Source organism: Microtus oregoni, unplaced genomic scaffold (genome assembly GCF_018167655.1).
Source record: "Microtus oregoni isolate MIOR12 unplaced genomic scaffold, Mior012 000001F_ref0000356, whole genome shotgun sequence".
Classification (NCBI taxonomy): Eukaryota; Metazoa; Chordata; class Mammalia; order Rodentia; family Cricetidae; genus Microtus; species Microtus oregoni.
Window position 1 is genome coordinate 34,224,325 of NW_024543060.1, and position 9,102 is coordinate 34,233,426.

Here is a 9,102-nt window from a genome sequence, read left to right on the forward strand (position 1 = left end):
TTATGGCACAAGCATCCTAGCTTGGGGGTGGGTCACTTAATTATATACACTTAAGAGTTTTAACCTCTGCCTGGTCCTCCTGTCAACTGAGTGCAACAACTCATGCAATAATCCAATGGTTACATTCAACATGGGAGAAGATCAAAGCTCTCACCCCACCTGACCTCGCTCCGTCTGAAAAGGCTGGGTTATGTCAGCAAACGGTGTCTACGGGGTGTAAGCTTTCCCAAAGCCATTGCTGGCCACTTAAAATGAGGTGTGTCACCAGTGGCCATTGCTCACAACAAAGAACCAGCAATTTAGGAATCTGCTAGAGTGCTTGTTTTCAAGTAAATCTCCTAAAAAAATATCCAGAGGATAACCAGATGGCTCTGGGGTAAATCAAAGAGTGTGTGCACTTGCAGTAGAGGCTCGGATGTGCAGGTGTTAGGAGTTGACGCTCACAGTCGTGTAGCATGGTGACTGCTGTGTACTACTGGCCCCAATAGAGCCCAGACCAATCACTCCTGGAAACAGCCATGGCTTTGGCTCATTTGATCACCATTGGGTGGTTCTGCAGAATAAATTCTGGAAGGCTTTACAGCTTATTCCTAGGGATAGGACTGCTGTTAGGGACTACCTGAAAAAACCAATGTTACCCACTAATTCCAATTATGGGCCAATATGTTATTAAAGGAAAATATGACCAAAGAAAATATTTTAATAGATCATAATTGTTGCTTTCAATGGTACCGTAGCATCTGAATGTGAAATGTATAATACTTGTGACTGTAAGGATTCTGTTCCGATAATGTAATTATCAGCAGCTGCTATTTTGTATCTATAACATGCCTGACATTGCAAAAGGCACTTTACACGTTATCTAGTTCATTAAGATAAATTGCTGTTAATTTACAGGTGAGCTCTTTAGTTTATACAGACATTATATGATTTGTTCCATGGGTGGTGATGTACACCAGTGATCTCAGGACTCCAGAAGATGAAAGACTTCACGTTTGAGTTCAGCAGACAGTTTCATCAGTTCCAAGTCAACGGGGCTACACTGAGACACAACCCCAGGAAAACAACAGTAAAACTAAGTAAGTTGTCTAAGCATCCATGGCTAAGAGGCAGAACCTGAATTCTAATCTAGGTTTATCTCCTTCAATGGAAAGGCGAGTGAAGATAAATACACAGTAGGACCTATGAGGATCACATGAAATAGTAAGAATGAACTCTATGCTTTAAAGTAACGTCATTACGTGGTTTGGCAGGCTGTGTGGTGAGCTACCAGTCTTTGCCCTAGGAGAGCATCTAAGAGAACTGAAGCATATTCTTCACACATCACATCCTTAGACTGTGTAAACGAAGCAAGGGAGAAGGAGACGTAGACAAGAATGTACTCGTGGACCACTGAATGGATTACAATGTCAGAACAAAAGATGGTGTTGAGCCATGTGGAGCAAGCAGAGACCCGGGGACTCTGAAGGCTGTCTGGAGGGTAAGGAAACCACTTGGGGGAAGTCAGCTTGCCTCAGGTTCGGCTTTGCTAATTATTTTTACAGAAAACCAGCTGTACTACCCTGCCTAAGGGGTCAACAGCTGTACATTCTTCATCCCACCTTTATGAGAATCAAATTGTTTAACTGAAAACATATACTGGTGACTTTTTAAAGAAAGCATGCGACAGACCCACTGTTACCAGGCTTTCTATCCACCCTTATGTGCGACATAATTTTTTCACATGCACATTTTATGGCTAAAGACTCTGATTGATGCCGTCGATGTTTATGATGTTTATGATGATCTCACAAATCCCTTCTAAAAATGGAATCATGCCCTATATGATCTTTCCCAAAGGACAGCAAAGTAAATATGTGCTACAGAGACGCCTTCCACTAAAGATGTAAAAATGTTAATTCTATCTGGTTTTTGACGGCAGTGTCTGAACATATGTGCCATTAAGATGTAGAAGTTAGCTTCTACTCTGAGAGTTTATAATTACTACTGAAGCTATTAAACAATAATCTAAAGTGAATAAATATTTTAATATATTTAATGTGTGAGCCTATGATTTGTGTACTGTAAGTTAGAAGCTCAGAATTTTTTTGGAAGTTTAGAAATTGTATACATTGTCAGAGAAACCTACGTAAATTCTCTTTGGTGTAAACTGCATATATGCAACCCCATTTTGCCCTTCATGCCTTGATTCTAGAAACCACAAACTCTAAACTGTTGAAGAAATTTGGCCAGTATTCTAGTTTTCTTTCTGTTGCTGTAATCAACACCATGACCCAAAGGAACTCGTGGGGAAGAAAGCATTTATTTGGCTTGTATTTCTGTCAGAGCCCACACTGAGGGAAGTCAGGACAGGAACTCAAGCCGGAATGTGGAATGGGGAACTGAAGGCTAATCATGGAGGAAGGCTGTTTGCTAGTTTGCTCTCTTGCTCAACTACCTTTCTTATGTAGCCCAGGCCCACCTGGCTGGGAATGGTACCACCCACAATGGGAATAGAACCTACCACACCAACAGCAATGAGGAAATGCCCCAGAGACATGCCCATAACCCAACCAGATGGAGGTAATTCCTCAGTTGAGGCTCGCTCTTCTCAGGTCTGTCAAATAGACAAGGGAGAATGACATTGTAGCCACCCCATCAGTAATCATTCTGATCTTCTACTTTTGTCTCATACACCTCAAGTGATCACTGAATATATTATTTTCCAAATTGATTTACACATTCAAAAGAGGGCAGTATGGGAAGATACAAAATGAACAAACTATTTGACTGTGTTGCTTTAAATAGAGGGATAAGCAAAGCTATATGAATTCAAGTGACCCAGGCCAATGTCACCTGCCTTTAATTTTTGTTTTAAGTTACTTGGGACGGGGGAGGCAGGGCCAGGCTGTAGGAATAAGCCCAGCCCCTTAGGGGGCGTGTTCGCCTCAGGCGAATGTTTACTTATAAATTGGACTAGTGGGAGCCCCACGAGGCTCTCTGCTTCCCTGTTCTCCGCGGGAACCGGTGGTTCTGTAAGTCTATTTCCCCATTAAAACTGCATATATTATTACAATCTGTCTGAATTCATTCACGCCGCTACACCAGGCAGCACAATTATGAGTGCTTTGCAAGCATGGTCCACTTATGGAGATCCTGTCCAATGACAAAGTTATAAAGAGACAGCCATGGGATGGGTGAGGGCGGTTTATCGCTGGTTCTGGAATAAATCCCTAGAACCGGAGGCTGAAAAGTTCTTAAGTGCTGAACTTGAAGCTTCTGCTCAAGTTTTTTATCATAAAACCCATGTTATTTCCACGATGTTCCATATCTTGAGGATAAAGTGAGCAAAAGGGTTTATCAAATTAATGTCTTGCCTTGAGATCAACACTTACGCGCTCTTGCTCCTACTGACTTCTTCAGGGTCCCCAAAGGAAGAGAGGAAGGCCAGTTCTTGGCATTCCCAGATGGCCCACATATTTATCCAGGAGACTGGCCTTTGGAAGGGAGATGCGCTAGGCAGGTCAAGTGATGGGAGGGCCCCTGAAACATGAAGAAGCCTGCTGTGTGCAGTCCCTCCTGTCTCTTTCCTGATGAGAGAAAAAAAATCGCTTCCTTCCAAACAGTCCATGTTTCTTAGCCTGTTGAGACGCTGCAGCAGCTGCCACCCGGCTCTCCCTGAGGCTCAGCATGAATTTTTCTCTTTGTTGGAAGCATGATATAAAAAGTCAATGCATTATTTATAGTAGTTATTTTCATCATTACATATTCACAATAATTGAAAGGTGGAAGCAGAGTATAAAAGAATAGAATGGGAAGAAAATTATCTGCGATGACTTCAGAAACATCCATAGGAAATGTTCAGTTGCTAAAAAAGCTAACAAAAAGCCAAATTCCCAAACAAACACTGATCCTAAAATACTGTGTAAGCCACCCACATCTGCAAGTCCTTATTTATGCTTCTATTTATCTGTCCAAAGCAATAGCTGCTATATAATAGAACCTGAAGGAACATTCTCAATCCCTTCTAGTTGCAGGCCTTCTTTTTAGAGTCTATCCTCTGATGGTTACCCCACCATCCTAAGGAGGTTAATATAGTGGTTTCTCTGACATGATTATAGCCCACATCATAACCAAGCATACATCACTGACACTAGTTATCAAACATGTGGACTGAGTTACACACAGTGTACATGGATCAATTTAAACATATTTCCATCATGAAACAGACTCACACACATACTGTCCTTGATGCTATGTTGGATTACAAAGGATATTGTATGTGTGTGTGTGCACTCGCATATGTGTGTGTATGTGCTTATCAGTTATAAAACACTCTCTATTTTCTAAGAAAAGATACTAACCCTCAGATCCCCTGTGTATAATGTCTTGGGTTTGAATAGCATAACACTAAGAGTTTTTAATTAATATTAGTCAAGTGGTTACAATGATTTGAATGTGATCCCCAAAGTTGATATATTGGAATTTAAATTCTTTAATCCCTAGTAAAATGTAATTCCTCATAGGTACCATTTGTGTGTGTGTGTGTGTGTGTGTGTGTGTGTGTGTGTGTGTGAAGTAATATTGGGAGTATAGAGAAGAGGAGAGCAGGTGTCTATATCCATTGTACACTGCTATGAAACAAGGTGTCTAACCCAGTTGGAAGCTCTCCATTTGACTATGATGGCTGGCTAGTGAGATTTTGGAATCCAGTCAGCTTCCTTAGACTTTGCTTATGCATCCACACCTGGCTTTTTACATGGGTGTTAGAGACCCAGACTGATCCTAGTGCTTACAACACAAGTGTTCTTTTCATTTAACTATCTCTTGGGCTCCACCCCTTGGGACGTTTAAGAGGTCATTAAATCATGAGTATTTGTTCTCACGGTTAGATTAATGTTGTTATTGTGGTATTGAGGTTTAATCACAAGAATGCATTTCCCCAGTGAGTGAGCTTGGCTATTTTGCTTTGAAATGCTGGATGAGACATCAAGAAGCCCCACTGTTAAAAATAACACTCTCAGTCCTGGGCTTCCCAATCTCCAAAAGTATATGAAATAATATATGTTAGTCTGCACATTACTTGATTTGTAGTATTGTGTTATACTGAGTCAAAATGACTAGGATAGAGACTTTCAATTAAAAGTGATAGTGAACACGATTCAAATTGCTATAATCAGTAATCAAAACAGGTCATTGTATATAGTAAGAAATCTACAGGTCTTATCGACTGACTCTAAGGCAGTTAGCTAATGTTTTAAAGATACAGCTACAACCTAAATGCTCTGTCTTGCTCTCTTTCTTCTCTCTCTCTCTCTCTCTCTCTCTCTCTCTCTCTCCCTCTTTCCTTCCCTCTTTCTCTCATCTGTGGACTTCAGTCCACTCCAGATACCATTTAGTCCCATGTGTTGTCTAAGTTCTGGATCTTGTATACATGTACAAGCGGGTAGAAAAAGCAGACAGATTTCTATGAATCTTTTTTTATTAGTAGAAAATTCTTTGCTAAAGTCATTCAGTGGATCTCTCCTACTTTTCATGACTAGAATTTCATAACATGCTATTTTTCTCTACCATAGGCAAAGTAAGAGAGGTAGCTGATGTGGGATTCCCCTCTGTATGCTGTGAATACAATTGGTTAATGATAAAGAAAACTGTCTTGGCCTGTTGATAGGGCAGAACTTAGGTAGGCAGGGAAAAATGAACTGAATGGTGAGAGAAAGAAGGGTGGAATGAGAGAGAAGCCATGTAGTCCCGCCAGAGAGATGCCAGAACTTTACCTGGTAAGCCACAGCCACATAGAGATTCATAGATTAATGGAAATGAGTTAAATTAATATTTAAGAGTTAGCCAATAAGAAGCTAGAGCTAATGGACCAAGCAGTGATTTAATTAATACAGTTTCTGTGTGATTATTTCAGGGCTAAGGGGCCAGGAACTAAATAGTGGCCTCCTTACTACAGGTAGCCAGTTTTGATGAAGCACAATTAAGAAGAATATAATAGGTCACCTGAGGAAAATGTTAATTCTGCCTAAAAGGCAGAAGCAGGAAATTGATGTTGGATAGCAATCAAGAGCGACCTTTTAGGGTCACTCTTGATTCAACAAACTCCCAAATTTATGTGCACCTTTTTCCATTTATATTTGTTCAAGCCTTCTCTCATCTCATAAAATGTCCCCATGCCTTCTTAAAAGAAGGTGGCACAGACACATGAGTTGACATCCAATTTCACACTGGACATGTCTTGTCCTTTAGTTTCCATTTCTGCCATCACAGTCTGGGAATGTGTCGCTTAGAACACAGTTTTCTTGCCAGTCTATCCAACACACACTGGAACAGCTGGACTTGTCAACTGTGATTCTGAAAGGGGGCACTAGGAAGTATCCCAAACCCAGTGCTTCACAGCGCTTGTGTCCTGTTGGATGGGATGAGGGCTTTCTGTTCTGGCATTAGAGAGCCAGAGGTGAACACACCACAGTCTCAGTTCCTACCAGGAGTTGATGGACTTTTTTTCTCCAGGGCCAGAAATAGTTACATGCCTTTCAATACTTCCTTCTTCCCTGGGACCTGGGAAGCCACTTTTTTAGATTTCCCTGAACTTGGTTCTAACTACAGAAGCTGAGTTGTATTTCCTAGAACATTACTGGAAGTGTCATGTGTCATTTGCTGGCTGGGCCCATAACACCACCCCTCTACACACACTTCTAGTGAGACACTGGTTGGTTTAAAACATGCAAATCCAGTAGGGTACAGCTTCTTTCAGCCCAGGTTCCCAAATTACTACATGGATGATTACTGTACCATCCAACGTTATACTGCTCTGTTATGTAATTGAGAATTAAATTCTTATTATGTTTTCAATACTGAAACACGGGATCAGCAGTTACCATACCGACAGCAATATAACTCTCCTTCATGTCAAAGACTGGAGACAAACACAGGAGAAAATGGGCTTTCCAGGGTTATACAGCCTTCAGTTGTTTACAAACTGTTGGTGAAAATTTAGGAGATGAGGGAATTGCCAATATCCAGGTGGTCACAGGCCATTGTTTTTTAACCTTGGGCTTTCTTTGGTAATACAATTCCTGTAAGAACCCAGTAGGCTTCAAGTGTTTCCAGTCAATTCCATAGTTAATAACACAGCCAATGATCTTTTCTAGAAATAGACTGTGAGTCTGAGAATTCCTGACTCCATGCCACCGGCTTCTACGTGATGCTGGTCCTCCTAGACCTTAGATTAATGACCTCTGCCCTGAGGCAATTTAAAACAATAACCTTGGGTGGGAAGGCAATACCCATAATCCAATCTTTTCCAGCTGGGTTTCTCTCTTTTTCCGGCAGAAACAACTTTATAAAAATTGTTTAAGACAGGCCTGGAAGATTAAGCTTGTCTCTCCGTTCACATTTATCAGTTGTTGCTAATCTCATGCTTCCACTCTTCCTTATTTTTTTGAACTTTGTTATTTAATTGTTTATTCATTTATTTATTTGCTTGTACATGTATGTGTGTGGTCAAGCAGGACACCATCAGGGATGACTTACAGCAGCTGGATTCCTCCTTCCGTGGTGTTCCCAGAGAGCTAACTCATACTTACATGGGAAGTATGTGCCTCTTCAAGTCAAGCCCTTTTTAAGATAGCCCTCCTCTTTCCAGGAAATCTCACTAGAATGCATCCATTGATATTTCTACCTTCTCTGCTCAAAAATAACAGAGGACTTAACTGATTGCTCTACAACTTCCCAGCCAGTGAGAATGGCCGCTCATTCTCCCTCCTCTTGCTATGCTCCAAGAATCACATGGGAGCTTCTCATCGTCCTGCCTCTACCTCCCCAGTGTTAAGATTATAAGCATACATCGCCACACCGAGTTTATGGAGTGTTAGAAGTTGAACTCAGGGCTTCCTGCAGGCTAGGCAAGCTCTAGGCCAATACAACCACATGCCCAGCCCAAGGTCTGTATTCATTTTAACTCACATAGGTAAAATAGGAACTGTCTGGGTTAGTGCAGTAATTCAGAGGGAAGTCGGACAGAATGACGATTTCTTACTGTCCTTTTAGCAGTTTGAAATTATACTTTCAAAACTACTATACTCTAACATAAACTTAAAAGCCGAAATACATGCTAATCCATAATGAACAATTTTCTCTTATTCTTTTTCTGGCTTTTTATCTCTGACTGAAGCTGACAGGATCATCCTGAAGATGAGATCCAATCAAGGCTTGGCAGACTCCTTGAAGGTTTCCAGAAGGAGGTAGAAATATGAAGGCAATGGAATTCTAACTTGAATCCACCAGGGTGAGACATGCTATAAAAACTTTTTACAAGGTTTACATGCAAGCTCAGAGCAAAGGACATAGAAGAATAACATCATTTTTCTTAAGACACACTTGTAGCACAGCCTGAGCCAGCCTCCACAGCTCTTATCCCTGGTGTTCCGTTGAGCCCTGATGCCACCCAACTCCCCTGTGCCTCACAAGCTGTCATCTGTGCCTGAAAGACAACTTCTCTGGCTATCGGTTCTTGCTGCATTTTTCTGCCAAGGATTTTCTGTACTTCTTTGTTCCTGGCTAGACTCCTACTACCCAATACTCTTCCAATACTTTACATCTTCATGAAATCTCAATAATAAAAAACATTCCATCATCTTCATAGAAGACTCATTACACTTTCTTTAAAAAATTATTAGTTCCTTTAAAATTTCAAACAATGTATTTTGATCATATTTATCCCTTTTCCAGCTTCTCCTAGATCTACCCAGATTTATGGTGGTGGTTTGGATGGGAATGGTCCCTAAAGGCTCATAAGGATAAGGATGTCAGCCCTGGTGTTATGCCCACCTACCTACCTGCTGCCATACTTTCTGCGGTGATGGTCAAGGACTCGCCCTCAGCAATGATAAACCCTAATAAACTCATACTTCTATAAATTGCTTTGGTCATGGTATCTTATCACAGCAATAAAGAGATCACTAAAGACAGCTTCATTTCTCTACCTAGTCAACTTCGTGTCCTTTTTAAAATTTTTTTCACTTTTATGGCTGTCAAGTCCAATTTGGGCTGCCCATATATTTTTTAGATGTGTGGCCTTTACTTGGAGCGAAGTTGACTTTGTGAGGGCTTTACTCT